Source organism: Macaca thibetana, chromosome 5 (genome assembly GCF_024542745.1).
Source record: "Macaca thibetana thibetana isolate TM-01 chromosome 5, ASM2454274v1, whole genome shotgun sequence".
NCBI classification, from domain to species: Eukaryota; Metazoa; Chordata; class Mammalia; order Primates; family Cercopithecidae; genus Macaca; species Macaca thibetana.
Window position 1 is genome coordinate 69,334,646 of NC_065582.1, and position 23,927 is coordinate 69,358,572.

Below are 23,927 nucleotides of genomic sequence, written 5' to 3' on the forward strand. Positions count from 1 at the left end.
TGTCTACTAAGTTCTAATTTAATGATATAATTTAGCCAAAACTTAACTATTCATATGTCACTTTTAATTCATTTATTCTTCCAGTTTATGGTCAACTGCAGAAGTTCTATCTACTTGCTTATTTTAAGATAACATATGAGCAAGTTAGTATCAGTACTACAAAAAATGAAAAACAAATAGAATTCAGATTAAGATAACAATATATTGATATTGTTAGAACAATATCAAGAATAAGCTATAACTCTCTCAACAAGAGAGATGGGCATGGTGGCTTACGCCTGTAATCCCAGCACTTTGGGAGGCTGAGGTGGGCTGATCACTGGAGGTCAAGAGCTCAAGACCAGCCTGGTCAACATGGTGAAACCCTGTCTCTACTAAAAATACAAAAATTAGCCAGCCATGGTGGCTGGTGCCTCTAATCCCAGCTACTTAGGAGGCTGAGGCAGCAGAATCATTGAACCTAGGAGGCAGAGGTTGCAGTGAGCTGAGATTGCACCACCGCACACCAGTCTTGGCGACAGAGTGGGTCTCAAAAAAAAAAAAAAAAAAAAAAAAAAAAAGAAAGAAAGAAAAATTTCTCTGGAAATTTACGTGAAATACTACATATTTAGAATTAGGAGAATTCTAAAGTAAATATGTTAAGAAAAATTTTGAACTACTGAATATTAAAACATAATTTAAAGCCAGTGCAATGAAGGTGTATTGATTTGGAAATAAGTGGACCAAAAAGTGGAACAAAATAAAGATATTCAAAATAGAATTTTATATATATATAAAATTTGGCTTATAAAAATTGGTAATATTTCAAACAGTAGAAAAAAATAGATTATTCAATAAATAGTGTTGTGATAATTGGCTAATCTTTGGGAGAAAAATAAGTTGAATCATTACCTCAATCTCTTAACATTAATTCCAGATGGATAAAGAACTTACAAGCTAAAGAAAAAAAGACAGAAAGTAGCCCTTAAAACCCAGGGAGAAAATATGCATTTAAAAAATAATGTTGTCCTTGGGAAACCCTTTTTAAGCAAGACTAAAAACCAAAAACAATGAGTAACAATATTGATAAATTTGACCATGCAATTGTGAAGTATGCCATAAACTTAAACCACATATTTAAAAGTTTTAGAGTAAATGTTAGCAAAATAAATGGCAGGAAAGAGAGATTTTATATTTGAAACATGCAAGAAAAAAATAGATGCACTATATTATTGAATTAATGTCTAAAATGTGCATGTGCTGTTATCTTAGTTTTGCAGGTAAGAATACTGAAGCTCAGAAAGCCACATGTCTTAACAGACACAATTAAAGGGTAGCAAGAGCAGGGATGTGTTTTTTCTGACTCAAATACTTCCCATAAATAAAGAAATGTTAAAGTCTGATACTTTGCTTCTCAATGTGAGTTCCAAGGAGCAGCAGCACTGGCTCACACAGGAACTTACTAGAAATGCAGACCCTGGCCAGGCACCGTGGCTCAAACCTGTAATCCCTGAACTTTGGGAGGCCGAGGCGGGCAGATCATGAGCTCAGGAGTTTGAGACCAGCCTGGCCAACATAGTGAAACCCTGTCTCTACTAAAAATACAAAAATTAGCCAGGTATGGTGGTGCATGCTTGTAGTCCTAGCTACTCAGGAGGTTGAGGCAGGAGAATCTCTTAAATCCAAGAGGAGGAGATTGTGGTGAGCTGAGATTGCACCACTGCACTCTAGCCTGGGCAACAGAGTGAGACTCTGTCTCGAAAATAAAATAAAATGAAATAAAATAAAAATGTAGAAATAAAAATGTAGAACCTAAGCCCTCATTGATTCTTATGCATATTAAATTGTGATAGGCAATAATCTAATGCAAATCTGAAAATATGTTCAACCTGTAACAATAGAGTACTTAAAGTAATTAATTAAAACAACACTGAAAAATTACTTTTCACTGGTATAGATAAAAAAGATTGTGATAGTCAACCATGTCATAGGTAAGGCTGGAAGAAGTGGAGGTTAAAAGGGAAGAGGCTACTCTGTGAAGGTATAGTTAGAAACTTTTGGAGGGGTTCTGTGGAATTTTGAGGATGTTCAACAAATTTAAAATGTGTTTGACTTTACAATCTCACTCCTGAGATTTTACCTTAATTGGACAGAGTTCAAAGAGACACACTGCATTGTTTCCTTTGCCTGCTGTGACATCACCACAAATTTAGTGGCTTAAAACAATGCAAATTTATTCTTACAGTGTGACATCACCACAAATTTAGTGGCTTAAAACAATGCAAATTTATTCTTACAGTTCTGGAGGTCAGAAGTCTCAAAATGGGTTTATGGAGCTAACATCAAGGTGTCAGCAGGGCTGCCTTATTTCTGGAGGCTCTAAACAAGCAGTTATGTCTTTGCCTTTTCCAGCATGTAGAGGATGCCCGAATTTCTTGGCTTAGGCCTCTCCCTCTGTCTCTCACTTCCTGCTTCCATAGTCAAATCTTTTTCTCTGGCACTGCCCCCTCTCTCTCCCTCTTGTAAGAATCTTTGTGATTACATTGAGCCCACCCAGATAATCCAGATGATCCCTCCTTCTCAAGGTCCTTAACTCAATCACACTGGCAAAGTCCCTTCTGCCATAGAATGTGACATAATCACAGGTTCTAGGGATTAGGATGTGGAGATATTTGGGGCCATTATTCTGTCTAGCACACACACTAAAAGTGTTTTCTAATCACAGTGGTGTTTTGATAGTAAACAATTGAGATCAATAAATGTCCAGTCAGGGGATTTTGGCATTTCCAGATAATGAAATATTTTGTGGCCATCAAAGCATTGAGATAAATATCTCTTTTTATTAAGGGAAATATTTTACGTTTTGATGCCGAGTAAAAACTATTTACAAAACAGTTCACATGTACCCACAAAATCAAAGAGGCAGATCTAGAGAGAGACAAAGATAGAGACAGAGAAAAAGAAAAATGAAACAGGAAGTTTCACCAATATATTAACAGTGTTTATCTCTAAATAAAGACATTTGTGGTGATTTTTACTTTATTACTTATACTTGTCTGCCTTTTTCATTTCCTTACAATGAGCATATATTATTTTGTGGTCAAATAAAAATGAGAAACATGTGTATTTACCACACACATTTTACCAGAAACCTATATATTTATAAATGCCTTTTTTCCCAGACCAATTATTGGTAAGTTGCCTTCGAGGCAATGGGTAGCCTAAAAAAGTACAACGTGTGTGTCTGATTTGGTATTTCAATCTTAGTTTGTATGCTGCACAAAATGCCAGAATATCAGAAGGAAGAGAAAGGGATTTAGCAGGCCAGGTGTGGTGGCTCACGCCTATAATCCTAGCACTTTGGGAGGCCGAGGCAGGTGGATTGCCTGAGCTCAGGAGTTTGAGGCCAGCCTGGGCAACACAGTGAAACCCTCTCTCTACTAAAATACAAAAGAAATTAGCCAGGGATGGCGGCATGCACCTGTAGTCCCAGCTATTTGGGAGGCTGAGGCAGGAGAATTGCTTGAACCCAGGAGGCGGAGGTTGCAGTGAGTCAAGATTGCGCAACTGCACAAGACTCTGTCTAAAAAAAAAAAAAGGAACGATTTAGCAATTTAGCCTGAATATACGTAACTATGTAAATAAAACCTAACAATATTTTATTTAACTTTTCACAACCAAGTTATAACCTCATCAAATATGCTCACCTTCTTACCTCTTGGATCATAATCGCCCTTAGGCCTAACTCATTTTTCTGTGTAATATTCAAGATCGGCTAGACACTCTTTGACTCCTGGGGCATGGAATCATAAACAGAACAATGATTTGATTTCTCTAGTAAGAAGCCTATAACCAGTGTAATATTAAGCCAAAGGGTCCAGATATATTAGAAAACATGATTAGTCTGGCAGAAAAGCCTTGAGCAAATCTAGTCTATGTAAAACATCTAACACATAAGACATTTTAGAATGAATTTGAAGCCCTCAAGAAAAGTTTAGAATCAACCTAGACACCTAATGGTCACCAGACACCCTAGTTTACACTAGGCCTGGACATAGTGGAAAATAGCTCATGGGATCATCGTGAATTGGGATACTATACTCTCATTCGGAAAACTGATTTAACATAAAATATCAAATAAGTTTCTTGCAGATTAATTGAGATACAGGATGTAATGCACTTGGTATGGTGCATGGTACATAACATATATTCATTAAATATTAGTTTTATTTTCTCATCCACCATTTGAAATGTATAGAGGACCACGTTCATTGAGTTACTACTCATCGGGAAAATAATACCTTTGAATTAGAGGTCTATTAACATTGGCTATATAGAATCAAAATTTTACATAGGATTAGGAGACATAAAAATATTTACACCTGAGGTTTACTAGAAGTCAGTTGTTAAGCCAGTAAATTATATTAATATTGTTATTGTTGCAAGCCAAATGTTTGCTATTCCTTTACCTCTGGCACCTGCACTTCAATGTCTGTAGGCAGATGGTATGGGGGATTGGGGATTCTCTCACTGGCCCAACAGCTAAAAACAACTTTCCCTCTCCCTTATGAATATGAACTCTTCACCACAAGAGAATTTTGATAAAGCAAGAGAATATCAATTTTAAATGGAGACTCTTAGCACATAAAAAGAACTTGGGTATATTAATGAAATCAAGAGTCTCTATTCAATTAAATATTTAGTAATGCCAGAGCACTACTGCTCTCAAGATGTAGTGGGGGTATCACATGTGAGAAATAGGAAAGTGCCTCCCACAAGCACTTAATAATAATATTAGTCAATAACTGGTTACTTTCCATGGGCCAGGCTCGTTGCTCAGCCTTTTACTCACAATATTTCATTTGATGGGCACATGGACCCCATGAGGTACATACTATTATTAACTGAACTTTACAAATGAGAAAACTGAGAACAAGAGGGGTTATGGGACTTGCTGAAATTCACACAGCTATTAACTATCACAGGAAGGATTCAAACCTAGAAAATTAGACTCCAGAGTTTTATGGTGAACCATGATTCCATACTGCCTCCCTTGCTGTTCACATTTCTGGGCCAATACCCAAAAGAGCTCTTCATAGCAAAGCTCAATAATACATTTTGAAATAAATCCAGTCTATTGGGTCAAGGACTTTTTTTTAGCTACCAAAAAATTATATTATGGAAACTGAGATAGCTTAGTAAAAGTCAAATTGGTATTTGGGACAGTTTCATCTAGGTCTAAGTCTGCTACATACTACTATAATACTGCCAATACATTTTATGCCACCTGAAAGTATTTATACCATGCACAACAAGGTCCTAGGCAGAGTAAACAGATCTAATCCAATCCTGAAGTAAAAAGTGAAATAGGGTTTCTCCTCAGTCACCCCTTGAATCATTTAGAAGCCCATACTGCACACATTGAAAGGCATGTATTGGCAAGTCATGATTTTCTGGAAAAGCATCAGAGCTGGACCCAGATCAGTGACCAGGTGCATCTGTACTACCACTGCTGAAGGTTTTACCTCTCTTCATTTTCCTCAGCTCTGCTGTATCTACTCTTTCCTGAAGCTTCTCCCTACTGTTTTCAACCCAGTTGTAAGTTTTTTCACTTGCCTGATTTGTGTTCCTCAGAAGCTCAACTGCCATAATAAGACTGAAAAAGAGGGTGGGTCCACACAGCAGTCCCTGACCTTGTCCTCTTCCCTTCTCTGTTACACAACTGTTTATTGACTCCAGGCTGATCTTCAGTAGCCTTTTTGGACTCTGTCTTACTCATTTATTCCAGCAAAGATATTCTGCTCCTGATGTCACAGCCACATCACACCTACTGGAAGCCAGGTTGTCCACATGGAGCCTAAGCATCCAGTAAATGTGGATGAACTTGTTTTAACATTTGTTCACTCTTGAAAAGGACAAACATTGTAAAGGGAAGGGAAAGGAATTCCAGAATATTTAGATGTATCAGCAGAGGAAACTGATATTTTAAACAGGAACCAAAAGTGACAAGGAAGTAATAGTATATGTATGTTGGAATAACCAGGATTCACAGGTCCAAATGAAACCAAGGCATAAAGTCGTATCAGTGGCTTCATAGGCCTAAGCCATGAGTTTTATCAGAAGTTATTAAAGCAGGGAGACTGGATTTCTTCAGGTTTCCAGATAGAAAGTTAAAGAAAAGTTGTTATGATTGGTTAAAAAAAAAATAGGGCTTGCACGTGGCTCATGCCTGTAATCCCAGCACTTTGTGAGGCTGAGACTGGTGGATCACTTGAGCTCAGGAGCTCAAGACCAGCCTAAGCAACATGGAGAACCATCTTTACAGGAAACAAAAACAAAAACAAACAGAGACAACACAACAACAACACACACACACACACACACACACACACACACACACACACAAACTGCCAGGCATGGTGGTGCACGACTGTAGTCCCAGCTACTCAGTAGGCTGATTTAGGAGGATTACTTGAACCCGGGAGCAGAGGTTGCAGTGAGCTGACACAGTGCCACTGCACTCCAGCCTGGGCCACAGAAAAAAATCTGGCCTACAAAAAGGAAGATCCAGAAACAAGAGGAGTGGGGGGATGCAAATTAGTTTTTCACTGTAATTTGAAGTAAGGCTATTTTGCGTCTCATTTAGCCAGCTGGATGACTTACATATCAGCATAGGCTGATGAACAAAGTATAAAGTTTTATGGCTTATAGATAATATTGTGCACAGAATTAGAGAAGTGTTTTTGAATAAATAAATAAATAATAGCCTGAATGTGGGTCACAAGTTTACCTCTTTTATTTTTTAATTTTTATTAACCTAAAATTATTCTGGTACTTAACTTTCTTTTTGTATTTTAGATTAATACTCCCTTTTATATTTTTTTTATCATTGTTTATAAACGCTCTTTTTAAAAGACCAATGTCTCAAAGTTAACATTTGGTTTAGATGCCTCTCTTTTAAAATAATTGGTGTTACTGGCTTTCATATGGACAGAATTTTCCATTTCTCATGAAGTCAATATCCATAGACAAGTCTATTCTTGAAAATCCTAACTATGTTTTCTCTGGATCTCTTAAAGAATATTTTCCAGAAGTTGATATTATATACTAGATTGTCAATATTTTTCTTCATAATTGTCCTTTAGACTACTGAATTCAATCAAATAACTGACATAATATGTAGGATAAATTTTACTACAATACGCTGAGGCTGGGTCTGGCCAAGGTGTGTTGTTCTCTAATGAGTCAGTACATTGCCATGAATTTAGCAGAGTAACGCAATATCCCTTTATTATCTCACAATTATGTAGATGAGAAGTCTGGCCATAGTGAGACTGGGTTCCCTGCTCCGGGTACCCCAAAGCTAAAATCGAGATGTCGGCTGGGCTTTGTTCTCTTCAGGAGCTTGGAGTCCTCTTCCTGCCCACCTGGTTTTGTCAAAATTCCATGTCTTGAAGTCACACGATTGAGGTCCTCATTTCCTTTCTGGCTGTCAGCCAGAGAACGCTATTAATACTTTCAGGGTCCAGCAGTTCCCGGCTACGTGGCTCCCTCTATCTTCAAAGTTAGTAGTAGGACACTGAATCTTTCTGGAGCTTGAAATCTTTTTTACAAGAAAGAATCCCCACTCTTTTTAAGGGCTCACCTAATTAGGCGAGACCCAAAGATAAACTCTCTATTTAAAATCAGCTGCTTAATATAGCATAACATAACCGCTGTATCCACACATCACTTCAAACTCAAGGGCCTGAGATGTACAAGGGAGTAGGTCACTGGAGATTATCTTAGAATTCTGATGACCACGGAAGGCATTCAAGGTTTAGGGAAAATTACTAAGAACTGCCCAAGTCAAGCATATTTGAAATATTTCTGAAGCTATGCTAGGAGATAGGGAGGGATTCTCTCTCATACATTGTTAGCACCTTGAAAGAAAGAACTGAGGCTGTATGGCTCAGCGCTGCTATTGTAGTGTCTGGCACAACAGGGAGTCAATAATAGTTATTGAATAACCAGATGATGAGTGAACGAATAAATAAGAAATATTCCTGTGGTAGAACATGAACTTCAGAGAATAAACCAGGACACAATTATTGACAAATTAATATCAAGACCAACTATTTATTGAAATGACATAAACCAGGACTGGAAATCTGTAACAACTTACATGACCAGAAGTTCAGCTGAAGGAGAAACCAAGGGGCAACCTTTAGTATTCTGGACAAATTGGTGATGTAAGGGGGGGGAAAAAAACGTATTACTATATGCATCTACAATCTTTACATTACAAAATTACATTTTGAGTTGAATGACATTTGGAATGAGTTAATTCCTTTGTATTTCAATTTATTCCTCTACAAAGCCATGATTCAATTATTAAATAAATATCTATCTGGTTACGTTCTGTGTTACAGGCTAAGCAGTTTAGCCATAGCAATGTTTAAGAAAAATTTGCCTGTGAAGTCTAGTTATGGATGTTCAAACATTTAACTCCAGAAAATGTAATCATTGTTTGAGGCATTGGAGCATGTGTTATAATCTGGAAAGAAAATAAACACGCTAAATAAATGTTAATTTTTTTTGTTTGTAAGGTTATTAAACAATTTGAACTTTGGAAAGTAAAAATCTGCAACTCTTTCATACTTACTCTATTCATAAAAGGAAAATCTAACTTTTAGACAATATAATTCCATTTTTAATCTTCTTACATGTAAAAAAATTTATGACAGGATTGATTTAAGAATAAGTAGTGAAAATGAGCTATGTTTTATCTTATGAGGTTTATTAAGATAATTATACATCAAGGCATATACAAACTTTAAATAGATTCCTTTTTCAATAACACCAAATGATCCAAAACAGTATTAACATTTAATGAAAGATGAGAATGTGGTTCCTCTTTAAATTATTACGTTAATTACAATTAAGAGAAAAATCTGAACTTTTCTAAAATATATACAAGATCTTTTCATCTATAAAGAACTTATAAATCTACAAGTCAAAGCATCTTCACAAGCTTAAGCTGAGACTTGTAAACTGTTTTAATTACATTAATTAAAATTTGTACCATTTAAAATTAATTGATACAATTTAGCTTGTACTGCTCTGCAAAGTGCAAACACTAATGAGACAGAGGTTCCCCATCACCATCTTAAATTGAAAAAGAACAAGATAAAACTTTTAAAGTATAAAATGGCATATTTTGAAATTGTTAACAAAGGAAATTATTCCTGTTAAATCTAATATAATACACATTTTTAGAACAGAAAAAACAACAACTGTGAAACCTAAAATAAAAAAGCAGTAAAAAAGTGTTTTGTGAGTCTATGTGAAGTATCTGGTTACACTGAAATAGAAAGACAATGGCTGCTGGAAGAGCTGCAGTTGGTCTTAGAGGAATAATTTCTCCAGCTAATTTGTAAAATAATATTCCTGAATTCATTCTTTCTGCTCCTTTTCTTCATCATTATCTTCTTAACAGTTATTCCTTACTGCACACCTACTCTTCTCCATTTAATAAAGCAGCCAAATGTCTCCTCTGACCCTACATATATAGCCAGCAGACAAACACAAAATATGGTTTATATTCTTATGTAAAATAATATGGTCTGGCTAAAGTTGATGTTTAATTAAAACCATTTTAAGAGGTAAATTCAAATTATTACTAAAACAATACATGTTTATTACAGTAGTACTTGAACATAAATACATAAGCCTAAAAATTATCCGTATTTATACCTGTCCACCACCCAGAAATAACACCAAAAACACTGTACATAACTCTCTCACACACACACACACACACACACACACGCATACAAATTTTTAGATAGGTGTATTTTTAATACACATACACACCATATATTCATAGAAACATTTTCTGAAATTGGGTTATAACATATATGCTGTTTTGAAATCTGCTTTTTTTCTTAAAAATGTAATATGAAAATGTTTCACCACCAATATTTTTCTTGTACTTAACAATGGATAAAGCGGGTTTTTTTTTTTTTTTTTTTTTTTTTTTTTTTTTTAAAAAACAATGGCTAACCAGGGTTAATGAGGGTTAAGGTAAGCTGGCACTCTCGTTAAAATTGTAAATTGGTTCAACCTTTCTGGAGTGAAGTTTGCAATGTATTTCAAGAGCTTTAAATATAATTTAACCATTAGAAAATTTGAATGCCTTTTCACTTCACATTGAGATGTGTATAAATTTCCATTACTAGAGTACTTGTTATAATTCACTTTATAATTTCCAAAACTAGCAGAAGACCAAAATGTATAACAAGAAGTATCTGCTTTAAAAAATACAACATATTCATTGCACGTAAAAGTATTTTACCTTAAAATTATGCGAATCATGGAGAATGTGAAAATGCTTCAAAGTTTAATTCACATATGGGCCTCCACAATTTTTACACAGGTTTGTAAAATATTACAATCTAAGTACACATTCTTATCCATAGTAATACAGAATTGGCATAAATTATATTATATGCCAATATATAATATATATATTTCATTTAAGTATATATATACTTTCATTTAAGTATAATCCTTTTACTCAGAATGCTATAAGATGCAAACTATTGTGTAGTGAGAGAAAGAAAATTAGTTATCACCAGAGATGGTTGAGGTAGGGGAGCAGTGGAGTAAGGAGTCACAAAAAAGAAATTTTTGAGGTGATGAATATGTATTCTCTCTCGGTGGTTCCACAGGTCACCTATGTCAAAATATATCAAACTGTACAATTTAATATGTGCAGTTTATTATCTGTCAATGATATGGTTTGGATCTGTGTCCCCAGCCAAATCTCATGTTGAATTGTGATCCCGAGTGTTGGAGGTCAGGCCTGGTGGGAGGTGATTGAATCACAAAGGTAGACTTCCCCCTTGCTGTTCTTCTGGTAGAGTTCTCAGGAGATCTGGTTGTTTAAAAGTGTGTAGCACCTATTCCCAACTCCCTCTCTCTCTTGCTGGCCATATGAAGACATGCCTTGCTTCCCTTTCACCTTCCGCCATGATTGTAAGTTTCCTGAGGCCTCCCCAGCCGTGCTTCCTGTATAGCCTATGGAACTGTGAGTCAATTAAACTTTTTTTCTTCATACATTACCCAGTCTCAGGTAGTTCTTTACAGCAGTGTGAGAACTGATTAAGAGAGTAAAGATTGCCTCGATAAAGCCATTAAAAAATTAGAAAGACTGATAGTACTAGGTGTTTGTGAGGAAATGGGGCACCTGGAACTCTTGTGTATTTTTGGTGGAATGGTTAATACAGCTTCAATGGAAACTAAGCTTGCAATACCTTATAAAGTTAAACACACACTTATCATATGACCCAGCAATCCTACTTCTAAACATTTACTTGAGAGAGATAAAAGGCATATGCCAACAAAAATGTCTCTACTGATTAACAATTTTGAATTTTTTAAATTAAAAAATATATATATATTTGAGATGGGAGTCTCACTGTGTCGCCCAGGCTGGAGTGCAGTTGCAAAATTTCAGCTTACTGCAACCTCTGCCTCCCGGGTTCAAGAGATTCTGGTGCCTCAGCCTCCTGAGTAGCTGGAATTTCAGGCACATGCCATCACACCTGGCTAATGTTTTGTGTTTTTAGTACAGACGGGTTTTCACCATGTTGGCTAGGCTGTTCTGGAACTCCTGACCTCCAGTGATCCACCCACCTCAGACTCCCAAAATGCTAGGATTACAGGCGTGAGCCACCATGCCTGACCCAAATTTAAAAAATATTTTAAATCCTGCTCTTACTGATTCCTCAGTCACTACATACTTCTGCACACTCACTTCTTTCAGCACTCTTTTCTTTATCCTTCCTGAACCATGTTCTCTTGGTTTTCTTCCGACATATTTGGCACTTCCTTCTCCTTTGCCGTCGGTATCTCATCCTCCTTAATCCAGTCATTAAATGTTGCCATCTTGGCTTATTCTTACTTGCCATCTCTTCCCACTCTATGCTATTTCCGTAGGCTAATTTCAGCCATTTCCATAGTTTCACTAATTTAATACTTTACAATTAACTCTTTCCTAAATTCCAGGCTATTATCTTTGGCCACATATAAAATATTCCATGTGCATTCCTCAGAGGTTCTGCAGTCAGTACATCCTACACTAAAGCATGCTCTTATCCTCACAAACCTTCTTACAGTATTCAATATCTAAGTGAACAGCCACATCATCCATCCAATTGCTCCACTCCCAACCTGGAAATCAAAGATGAATGACACCTCCCAATCCATCACCTCTCACATCAAAGAAATTACCAAATTCAGGCAACTTACATGCTAATCATTTCTAAATTTAATTAACTTCTCTATCTACACTGCCTTTGTTCTAATCAATTTATGTTCACCTTTCACCTAGATTTCTGTAGTAACTGGCCTCCCAAAATTTATTCTAGTCCCTGACCAACCTGTTCTCTATGGTAAGCTACCTCTTTCAAAAACGTAAATCTGATCTTATCACATCTCTAATTCTTCTCCCATTTCACAGCCCAATTATAACATTTTTAAAATTATTATTATGTTGCTCTTAAAATAATGGCCCATATCTTTGGCATGGTCTGTGAGGAGCTATTACATGATCTGGTCTTTGCTAACCTCTCTAGCTTTATTCCCAATCTATTTTCACTTTCCTCTCTCCTCTCCAACCACCCTGGCCATCTTTCTGGGTTTCCTCCCTCCAAGGAATGTTGCACTTCCCTCCCCATCTAGGAATCTCTTCCTGCTCCCTTATCACTGGTTAACTCCTGCTCAATCCTCTGATCTCAGGGGAAGTATCTTTTCTTTTACTTCCATATACTACATCAGGTTTGTCTGTGATATTCTCTTCCAGAATTTACTTATTTTCTTTGAACTTATCACATTTTAATTTATACAATCATTAATTTGATTTGTTGCATAATATAAGCTTCCCCTATAAAGTGTAACTTGCAGAAAAAATGTTTTAGTTCAACTTTGTTTCTACATGGATAAATTTCACATACAGGTAGTATTTCTCATAAAGAAGCTATGTCTCTGGAAAACAGATGTCATCATGACTCTCTTTAAGTATTAATACTATAATGATTTAAAAAAATATTTAAATGTCCTGAAGGATAATTGGTTACTATCCTTTTTAATACAAAATGTGTTTGTGAATGTTTATTTTATGTGGATCACAAATTCACTAAAAGCTTTCCTCGAAGTAGGTGTCATTATCAAAGCACTTGAAGACCAGATTCCAGATTGTTATTTTCCTGTTTTACTTTTTAAAGATGGCCTGTTGTCCTTTGATCTTGCTCTGACACCTGCACCAACCTACTTCTCTCTTCTTAAGGGGTCCCTGTAGGATCCGAGATCATGTGGATAAAATTAAAATGGAGATCATGTGATTGAAACTATTCTTCACAACTTCTCCCAAAACACACAGACAAATATTCACATAAACATTTGGATTCGATTTTCAAAGGGTCCAATTTGGCTTTCAAATTTCATATCTCTACTGGACAAATTTTCTTACACCAACTACTAAATAGAAAGTGCTTAAAATTAGTAGTTTTGTGTTGAAAAATTAATAATTTTACAGTGCATGATCATTTCCCTTTCACTGACATTCTAATATTTCTCTACTTCTTTAATACATTTCAAATAAACCACTTTTTTCATTTTATTCCAAGTTGCTTTTCTGAAAACCTGCATTGCCCACCAATATGAAGTAATCACATGCATACTACAATTGCTTAATATTTCCTCTGCAAAATGTGAACAAACAAAGGTAGGGAGTAGGGTATTCTTTGGGGATTCAGCTAAGAATTGTGGAATTACCTTTCATCTGTTTCCTTCTTAGTAATATGTCTTTTGTTTTCAGTAAAGCCAAAAGACAAAAAGAAGAAGAAGAATTACATTACATTTTGGACAGTATTTTAAAGCAATATTAATTTGTAGAATTTACATAACTATTGCAACAGATGTAAATGAACAAAAATTGAGTCATTTTATTGTAAAATATAAACTTTAATCCCTACTTCTAGGGAGAAGTCAAAAATAAACTATTTTCCTATAGTATATAACTTAAAACAAATATATGGGTTTCAAAAAGCATAATTGTTCTATTTCAAATTATTTTTCATGAAAAAAGTAACTTGAGAAAAAGGATAAAATTTTTCCAACATGTATCTCTGCTTCTGGAGTCAATGGTCTTATAGTTCTAATAGACATTCTGATGATGAGGTACTCTGACTCACCATTTAATGCTAAGTACTTCAACAATAACTCAGTAATAAATAGTCTCTGAAGGCAGGATAAGAAATTGTAAAAATTAATTCTATATCCCACCTCACTCTTCCCTCCTAGATTCAAAATAACGTTAATATATTCTTGAACAGTTTCCAAAATGACTCAATTAAGCATGCCCCAGATATCTACCTTTTTCTTACTTTTTATCAGGGTAATATCTCTGATACAGCTCTGCCAAGTAGGAAATTTGGGGTTAATTTAGAGTATCACTTGCTTTTTTTACAGCTTGAAGAAAAGATAAAGGTCAGCAGCCGCTTAAGGAGAAGGACAGAAGTCACAAGTTAGAAATAAACAAAGGAAGTTCCTTTGCAGTACAGCTATTTAAAACATATGCCAATAAAATGTTCAAAGGATTTCTACAGAGCTCTGAAGGTAAACATATTTTTTTTGTCTTGAAAAAGTTCACTTACCTGAAGCTTTAAACTAAAATATGTAACATGACTCTGTAGAAAAAAATATTAAAGACAGTGATTTGGCATTTTATTCATTTACTAGGGCTTAAGTGCACTTGACCATGAAGGTTTACATCCCAACTCCACCTTCTATTAGCTGTGGGGCTTGGGGCAAATCCTTTAATATTCTCTTGTCCCAGTTACCTTATTTGAAAAAAGAAAATAATTATTCATACCTTATGGAAGTGTTAAATGATTTAAAACACACAAAATATTAAAATAGTGTCAGCCATGCAGTAAATCCTCATTAAATGCCTGTTATCCTTACCAATGTTATTATCATCATCATCATCATCATTTTAATGATGATGGGTCATTGAAAGGTGTATTAGCCAGAGTTTCCCAGAGAAATCGACCCAATAGGATGTGTGTGTATATACAGAGAGAGATTTGTTTTAATGAATTGGCTCATATGATTACGGAGACTGGCAAATTCAAAATTTGTAGTTCAAGTCTGACGGCTATCAGCCAGAGACCCAGCAAGAACAGATGTTGCAGTTCAAGTCTGGAGCCCATCTGCTGCAGAATTTCTTCTTCATCAGTCGGGTCAGTCTTTTGTTCTATTCAAACCTTTGCCTGATTAGATGAGACCCACCCACATTATGAAGGGCAATTTTGCTATTTTCCAATACTAAATTTTAAACTATTATGAAAATATTGTCTTGACTCCTATTCATCTTAATTTTGAAATTTCTTCTTTAAACCTAAATGATGTTTCTGATAGACCATTATACATCTAAGACAAATAAATCCATTTATTTATTCAGGAATCATTTATTAAAGGGCTACTATATTCCAGGCTTTGTTCTAGGCATTTGGGACCCAAAAGTGAACAACAATAACTAAAAATAAGACACCAATACATCTTTGCTCCATAGAGCTTGCATTGTGGCAGAGGAAGACAATAAACAAGAAATATGAAAGCTAATTTGGTTTTGTAATATGTTAAAAGGTGTTGTGTGCTATAGCAAGAAGTAGAAGGTGACCTAGGAGACCTGAAGTGGTAGTCCTGGCAGGACCAGGCAGTATAAAATAGGATGGTCAGATAGGCCCTGGTGGTAATGCTGTGAGGCATCCGAATCCGAATTCCAGGGTCAGAGAGTTTTCAGCACAGCAAGAGCCAGAAAGCAAAGACTTCCCTGAATGAGGTAAAATGGTAGGCATGGGAAGGTCTGGGAGAAATATTCCAGGTAGGAAAATAGTAAGCACAAACCCCTGAGGATAGAAGAAACTAGCCAGTGTGGCTAGAGAGGAAGGGATGAAGTCAGAGGAATGCAAACTCCAGATCACAGAGGCTTTGCAAGCCACACGGAAGACTCTGGACTCTAGAGGAAGTGGTCAGTAGAGATCAGTTGAGAGTTATATTTCTAAGACAGAGTGAACATGACTTGATGGACTGAATGTTGGATTTGAATGAAGGAAACAAATCAAGGATGGCTCCTAGGTTTTCACCTAAACAACTGAGAAAGTTGTGGTAATACTTACTGGCCAGTCCTTACTTGTCTTGCAACATAATTTACATCATAATTTTTTTCGGATGCAAGCTTAACAGCTGCCTTAAAAATATGATTGAAATAACAGTTACATTTTGCCCATCATATTGAATCCAGCTTGAATCAATATATGCATGTTTTTATTTAATATTTCTGTTCTTCCTATATTATATGTAAGTACTAACTAAAAATTTAATGGATATTATCTATAAATGTACTGAGGAAAAGGAAAGAAAAATCTGGAGACTAGTTTCCAATCATCTACATGTTGCCATACTTTCTACTTAATGAGAGTGAAAATGAGGTAACCAACACTACACATCTGCTATTAAACTTAAGAAAGGCCATTTTATAGGCATTAAACTCCTGTGGTCTGCCAAATGTTCCTGCTCACTCACCTATTGGGAGGGTAATTACTATTCTAAGATTGCTAAAGCAATAGAATATGCCTTTATCTATTTTCCTTCAGGCTGAAAATTTTAAAATGTTTTTAAAAGTTCACATTCTGGATTCCTTGTTTGATTTATGAGAATTAAGGTGACATTACCACATCACCTCAATCAACTCTGATAATGCATTCCTTAACTAATAAAAATTTCCCCATAATAATAATAAGTTTATTTTTCTGTGAGGCATTTTTAATTGCATAGGGCATGGCTGTAATTGAAATATAATCATTTTGGGTTGACATTTTAATTATCCCATTAGCCAGAATATAGACTCTGAACAGCGAAGTTTAGCTCATGTTATGAACTTTGAAAAACATTCTTTGATAGTTTAGAATTAATGTTTTTAGCCATTCTTATAAACATTCAATTAGTTTTCTTCTCCTGAAATCCTTTAAATGTGGGAGATGTTTCTTTAAATTCTACCTTTTCTCCCTTAATGCATTTAATGCTTTCCCCTAAATTATTAACTTTCCTCTTACATATCTCAAGGAAAATTAAATCTTATTGCACCTCTTACCCTTCAACTGTCATTTTGAAAACTTTCTTTGCCCTTATTTTTAAACAAGGGTATTTGCTCAGCATAATTTATAGAACTTTTAAACTTTTAAAGCTCATAGTATTTGATCTTGACTCTGTGGCTGTGAAAAAATGCATGAGAATTTTTATTATTATTTTGTAAAAAATAATTATAATTATTTCATCAGGTCACAAGTTCCAACCAGATTTCTGGGAAAGTAAAAGAAATGGTCAGTTAATCCTTGGACCTAAATGCAATGGTATTTCAGGAGTTTCACCTAGGAGATAAGAATAGCCCAGTAATTGTCAGGGAGTAGTAAGCCTTAAGTAAAGTTAATACAAAAATGTTTAATGCCCAGCAAGAGAGCAATCAGACAGGGAAAGACAAAACCTATCAATGTAAAAAATCTTAATTACTTCAAAGAGAACTGGCTGTATTGGGGGATGACTTGGGAATAATGTCCTCTTTGAGAAATGTTAGCATAACTCCTCTTATGCTATGCTGTAGTTATGTAAGATTGAGAACAAATGAATGTTCCTAGGTATCAAAGATAGGAGGAAAGGAATCATTATAGCTATTTCACAAATGTATGCTTTGTAATATACTTTGAACTTTTACATACAGAAAAAAAAAATGGACATGAACTAGTTTATATGTGGTTTTAATCCCTGTGGACCAGCTGGTGAGTATAGAAGGCCAAAAGGACAATAAGTTAGCTCATTGAGGTGGCTGAAGCATTGATTACTATCTTACTCTCCTTCATGATTCTGTCAATCTTAAGTCTTCAACTCCTCTCAATCTTTAATCTTTCCTTCTTTCTCTATCCTCCTCGTGATCTTAATCTAATCTCATATGTAATACCAAAGACTTTCGATTGTGAGATACATCAGCAAAGAAATATAACCCAATATTAAAATGCACTCCAAATTTAAAAACACAAAAATGTGAATTAGGGGTTGACTTTCAATCAGGAAACATAATTTTAACCTGTCATCAAAATTTTAACCTGTCATCAAACCTTGTCATGTGTTTTAAATATGTTCCTTCCTTTTCTACCTAAATTCTAGACCTTTTCATTTCAAGTCTGGAGGACTTAAAAACAGAGTCTCAGTTGATATCCTTGCTTCTAGGATTAAAGGAAGGAAAGTAACATCTTGGTAAGAGCTCTAAGCTCAAACTTTCTGATTTTATCTTATGGGCTCACCACTTAGTATATGTGACTTTGGGCAAACGATTCTCACCTCCTTGTGGTTCTTTCCCTCATCTATAGATCCAGTATAAAAATGGTAATTTTCTCATGAAATTGTTACAAAGCTTACATAAAGGAATACCTGAAAAGGGCTACTACAACATCTGTAAATCTAACAAGCACTAAAAATATAATAGCTATGAATATGGTTTGATTATTTTTGTTCCCTCCAAAATTCATGTTAAAATTTAATCCCCAATGCAACAGTATTGGGAGGTGTGGACTTTGAAAGCTGATTAAGTCAGAGCCCTCATGAATGGGATTATGCAACTTTTATAAAGGGCTTGATGGAGAGAGTTTGTCCCTTTTGGCCCTTCTGTGCCTCTGCTATGTGAGCATGCAGTGTTCCTCCCATGCAAAGGATACCAAAGCTCCATCTTGGAAACAGAAAGCAGTCCTGTCCAGACAGTTGAGCCTGCTGGTGCCCTGATCTTGGACTTCCCAGTCTCCTGAACTGTGATAAATAAATTTCTGTTCTTTATAAATTGCGTACTCTCTGGTATTTTTTGTTATAGCAGCACAAAACAAGCTAAGACGGTTATTGTTATGGGCTGAATTATGTCTCCACAGAATTTCTGTGTTGAAGTCTTAATTCCTAGTAGCTCAAAATGTGACTATATTTGGAGATAGAGCATTTAAAGAGGTGATTAAGTCAAAATGAAGCCTTTAGGGTAGGCATAATCAAATCTGATTGTGTCCTTATATGAAGAAGAAATTGAACACACAGAGAGACGCCAGTTGTGCATATGCAATGGGAAGTAACCATGAAAGCAAGAAGGTGGCCACCATCAAGAAGGAGAGACATCTCAGAGAAATGAAACCTACTGATACATCAGTCTTAGCCTTTCAACCTCCAGGACAGTGAGAAAATACATTTCGTTTGCTCAAACCACCTTATCTATAGGATTTTGTTATGGCAGTCCTAGAAAACTAATATAGCTATTAAGACACTACATTCCAATTCATTCAGTATGAATGTATTAGTATTGGGTTTCCTAAAATATTAACTAATTCAGCCATTAAAAATATATACTTAGCTGAGTGAGGTGGCTCATGCCTGTAATCCCAGCACTTTGGGAAGCAGAAGCAGGCAGATCACTGGAGGTCAGGCGTTTGAGACCAGCCTGGCCAACACAGTGAGACTCCATTTTTACAAATATTATAAAAATTAGCCAGGCATGGTGGTGCATGCCATTAGTCGCAGCTATTCGGGAGGCTGAGGCAGGAGAACTGCTTGAGGCCAAGAGACGGAGTTTGCAGTAAGCTGAGATCGTGCCACTGCACTCCAGCCTGGGCGACAGAGTGAGACTCTATCTAAAAATAAATACAATAAATATATATCTATATATATATATATATATATATATATGTAGAGAGAGAGATAAAGCAATTGAATGTCTATATGTATTAGCTGTTATTCTAACCACTAAGAATACAGTGACAAGTAAAATCAGCAAATTCACTGGACAAACAGATGTGGGCAGAGGAGGAGACAGACAACAAGTAAAACAAGTCTATAAACAAGATGACTTATATTGTAATAATTGCTATGACACTATGAGTCAGATAAAACCAGGTGACATGACAGGCATGAAGGTGATGGTTACATTAGATTGGGGGTAGAAGGAATCACAGAAGAGATTACAAGTGTCTTTTTAAGAATGTGATACATGGCCGGGCATGGTGGCTCACACCTGTAATCCCAGCACTTTGGGAGGCCGAGGCAGGTGGATCACCTGAGGTCAGCAGTTCAAGACCAGCCTGGCCAACATGGCAAAACCCCATCTCTACTAAAAATACCAAAATTAGCCAGGTGCAGTGGCACATGCCTGTAATCCCAGCTACTTAGAGGCTGAGACAGGAGAATCGCTTGAACCCAGGAGGCAGAGGTTGCAGTCAGCCGAGGTCACATAACTGCACTCCAGCCTGGGCAATAGACCGAGACTCTGTCTCAAAAAGAAGAAAAATAAGACAAAAAAAAAGAATGTCATACAAGATGAGGCTGGCTTCTTTCACCCTGCATGCAGCCTTTGAGATTCGCCTAAGTTGTTATATTTTTTATTTCAACCATCGGACATATTTTAAAGAACAGGACCAATCTATTATATTTACACAGATATTTACCATTTCTGTTCTTCCTTTGTCTTGATGGTCTAAATTTTCTTCTGGTACAGATCCAGTTTCAACTCTTTTTATTAATAATTAGCCATCCAATTGTCCCAACATCATTTATTAAACGGTAACATTTTTCCTCTGATTGAAGATGTTACTTTCACAAAAAACTAAATTTCCATATGAAGTTGAGATGACTTCTGGAGTTTCTTTCTGCACCATTGATCAAACTGCCTATTTGTGTGACAATACCACACAGTGTGAATTTTAAAAGATCCTTAACTTTTTAATATATATCTGGTATGGCTAGATGCCCAATTTTTAAAAAGACTTTTTATGGAAACTATTTTTTGTAATTTTATTTTCCTATGAACATTACAATTAAATTAGTTATGGCTACAGCTAAGGTTACCATTAATGTGAGGATTAGTTTTGGTGTAAGAGTTGCCATATTTTTTATGCTCCATCCTTCATGTCTTTTGTAGTTAGGATTTTCTTAGATTGCAAGTAATGAGAAATTAAACCAACCTGACTTTCAAATTAAGGGACTCTTTTTCTCACAAAACAAGAATGCTAAAAGTTAGCACCCATTGTTATTAATTCCACTGTTCAAAAATACAAGGATGGATTTCCCAGTTCTCTGGTTTTCTCCTTGTTGTCTCAAGATGGCTACAGCTCCAAGCATCAAGTCTTCACAGTGTATTTGAAGACAAGGCACAGGACTTTCCACAGTTCTTCTACTAATTCACCAGGTTATATCCATCATTATTTTCCTTATACTCCCAAATACCCATGCCTTTCTTTCTTTCTAAGTTAACTGTCTGGAAAACACAAGACACAGAGGAAACAAATCTCTTCCTTGCCACTACTACTATGCACTGAGACCCTAATTGTATATGAAAAGAAACAGACCGCCACATTGACTCCCAAATTAGCGGCTGTAGTTTGGACCTCTCAGGTGAACTCCATATTCATAGAGTCACAAAATACTTAACATCTATACCTGGATGTATAATAGACATCTTCATGTGTTTTCATGTCCAAAATGAAACTCTGCACATTTCCGTCTGAATGCTATACTTCCACTGACTTCTCTTTAATTTGCGTTGTTAATATTTTTACCCTTAATATTCCTGGTTGTTTTTTTTAATGCCCTAGATGAATGTTTCTTATTCTCTGTGTTTTCCTTCTTTAAACATGTTAACATAGTTTTTGCATACTCTGACTTAATCATTTCAATACTTGAAACCTTGGCAGTCTTTTCCTGATATCTGTGCTTCTGCTGAGGCTTGCTTTTTTTTTATGTGTTTGGGTATATTTGTATATCACTCATTACCCTATTCTGACATTACACATGAAGGCAAACCAGCTGGATATAATGGAGCATTGGCTGATCTTGTCTCTTTAGCGGTTTCTAATCTTTAATCTTTAGGAAATTAGAGTGAGTCCCATGCATCTATTTTCCTTTATTACAGTATTTGCAATTAGATCAATAATTTATTTATCAATGATTTGGTAGAGCACATTTATTTCTTAATGTTTTGTTCTATGTGGCTTTACCACACAGTATTTAAAGGATTATCTATAAAATCTTACTTTGTAATAGGATTTTGCTGAAAAACACACCGGCAGGAATAAAATATATTTAATATATTTAGTTTGAAATTTCTCCTCTCATCATTTTGTTTATGCCAAATCAAAATAAAAGACAGCATATGGTTAGCTTCATTTTTATTCAGAATATACTTAAAGACTTAAGTATGTTTTCTAAATCTTACTGATACTTTTAATAAAATGTTCAGTGTCAAGAATTATGATACTTGAATAACCAAAAAGACTAATAATGTTCCTGGTTGAGAAAATTCAACATTGTAATTGTAAACCTGTAAATTTTTTAAAGTGTACCTGCAAATTTAATGTATTACCAATTGAAATACTATGAAATAATATTTTGGAGATTGACAATTGACTCTAAAATTTATGTTAAAGAATCACTAATAAAAAGAAATGCTGAAAAAGAATAAAATTAAGGAAACTTTTCCAACTAGAGGTTAATATATATTCCTGACTCAGGAATAAATAAATCAATGAAGAACATAAAAGATTCAGAGACAAACTTAGTATATAAGATCATATATCTATAGTGAAAATAACTATTTAACTATTGGTATTTGTACAAGCGTTTAACCACTTGAAAAAATTAAATAGCAAAATACTCACTATACATTAATATAGTTTCCAGATAGAGTAATAGTTGAAAGCAATGAATATGGTATTATGAGAATCAAGCCCTACTAAGTTTTGTAATGTAGAATCCTGAGAATAACAGATTTCAAAATTACTAAAAAAAAATGGGTAAATAGTCATATGATCTTAGGGATTACATGCCGAAAGCAAAGATCATGAAGGAAAATAAATGATTTTCTACATAAATTTTAAACCATTAGATAATTTTTAAAAACCACAAAAAATATTTCAATATTTTAAAAACCACAAAAAATATTAACACATTGAAAGATAAATGACATACTGGAAAAAATACATTTTCAAAAAATTATTTAGTCTCATTATTACTAGATAAATGCTGAATATAATATTTTTCAATTATAAATTTGATAAGTATAAAATATTTATATTTAATACTAAAATTGGTGACCTTTTCAAGAAAATAGGTAATTTTATAAACTATTGTTGAATAAATTGTACTAATTTTTCTGAACACTTTAAAAATGTTTTATCTTTAACCCATCAATTTTACATCTAGGAATTTTTTTTTAATATGGAGAAAACATTTTACTTATATTTCACATTTATAATAGCAAATCATTTTTTAAAGCCGGAAATACACAGTAGATAATTGCCAAATAACATTTATTGGATCCATGTATGGATATAATAAATCTTGTATATTATTTTATTATTAAGAATGTATTTAATTATTATCAAGTAAAAATACACAGATTGTAGGACAGTATTTACAGTTTATTTTTATATATACTCATGTAAAATTAGTTTTATGGGTAGGGTAGAGTTGGGTAGTAGGGGAGTCTAATAAATATGGTAGCAAATCTGAAGGGGCCATTTACTAGCTATATGAACATATTCTATAACTCTAAAACTCCATTTCTTTATATTATAATGCACATGTGTGTCTGGATATATATACAAGAATGTTCATAGCAGCATTATTCATAATAGCTCCACCTGTAATAAAATGGATTTTTTTAAATGAAGCATATTCACAAAGCAATGAAAGTAAATTGAATGTATATAGGATATAGCTACACACAAGTGTGGCTCTCATAAATATAATGTTGAGCCAAATAAATCATAATTCAGGCATACAGTATGATTCTATTTATATAGCTTACAATTGTATTAAAACAA

General features: G+C 34.8%; 1 long non-coding RNA gene across 3 annotated transcripts in view; it reads right to left on the bottom strand.

The window, feature by feature from the left end:
* The window catches only part of LOC126955343 (uncharacterized), a 243,145-nt gene that overhangs the window by 61,348 nt on the left and 157,870 nt on the right, over positions 1–23,927 (bottom strand). The window contains exon 4 of one of the 3 annotated variants that reach the window (XR_007725903.1): positions 790–3,562. The exons of the other annotated variants lie outside the window; for them this stretch is intronic. This is a non-coding gene — a long non-coding RNA (uncharacterized LOC126955343). Of the gene's footprint in view, positions 1–789; positions 3,563–23,927 lie in introns of those variants that run through there. 3 annotated transcript variants of the gene reach the window in all.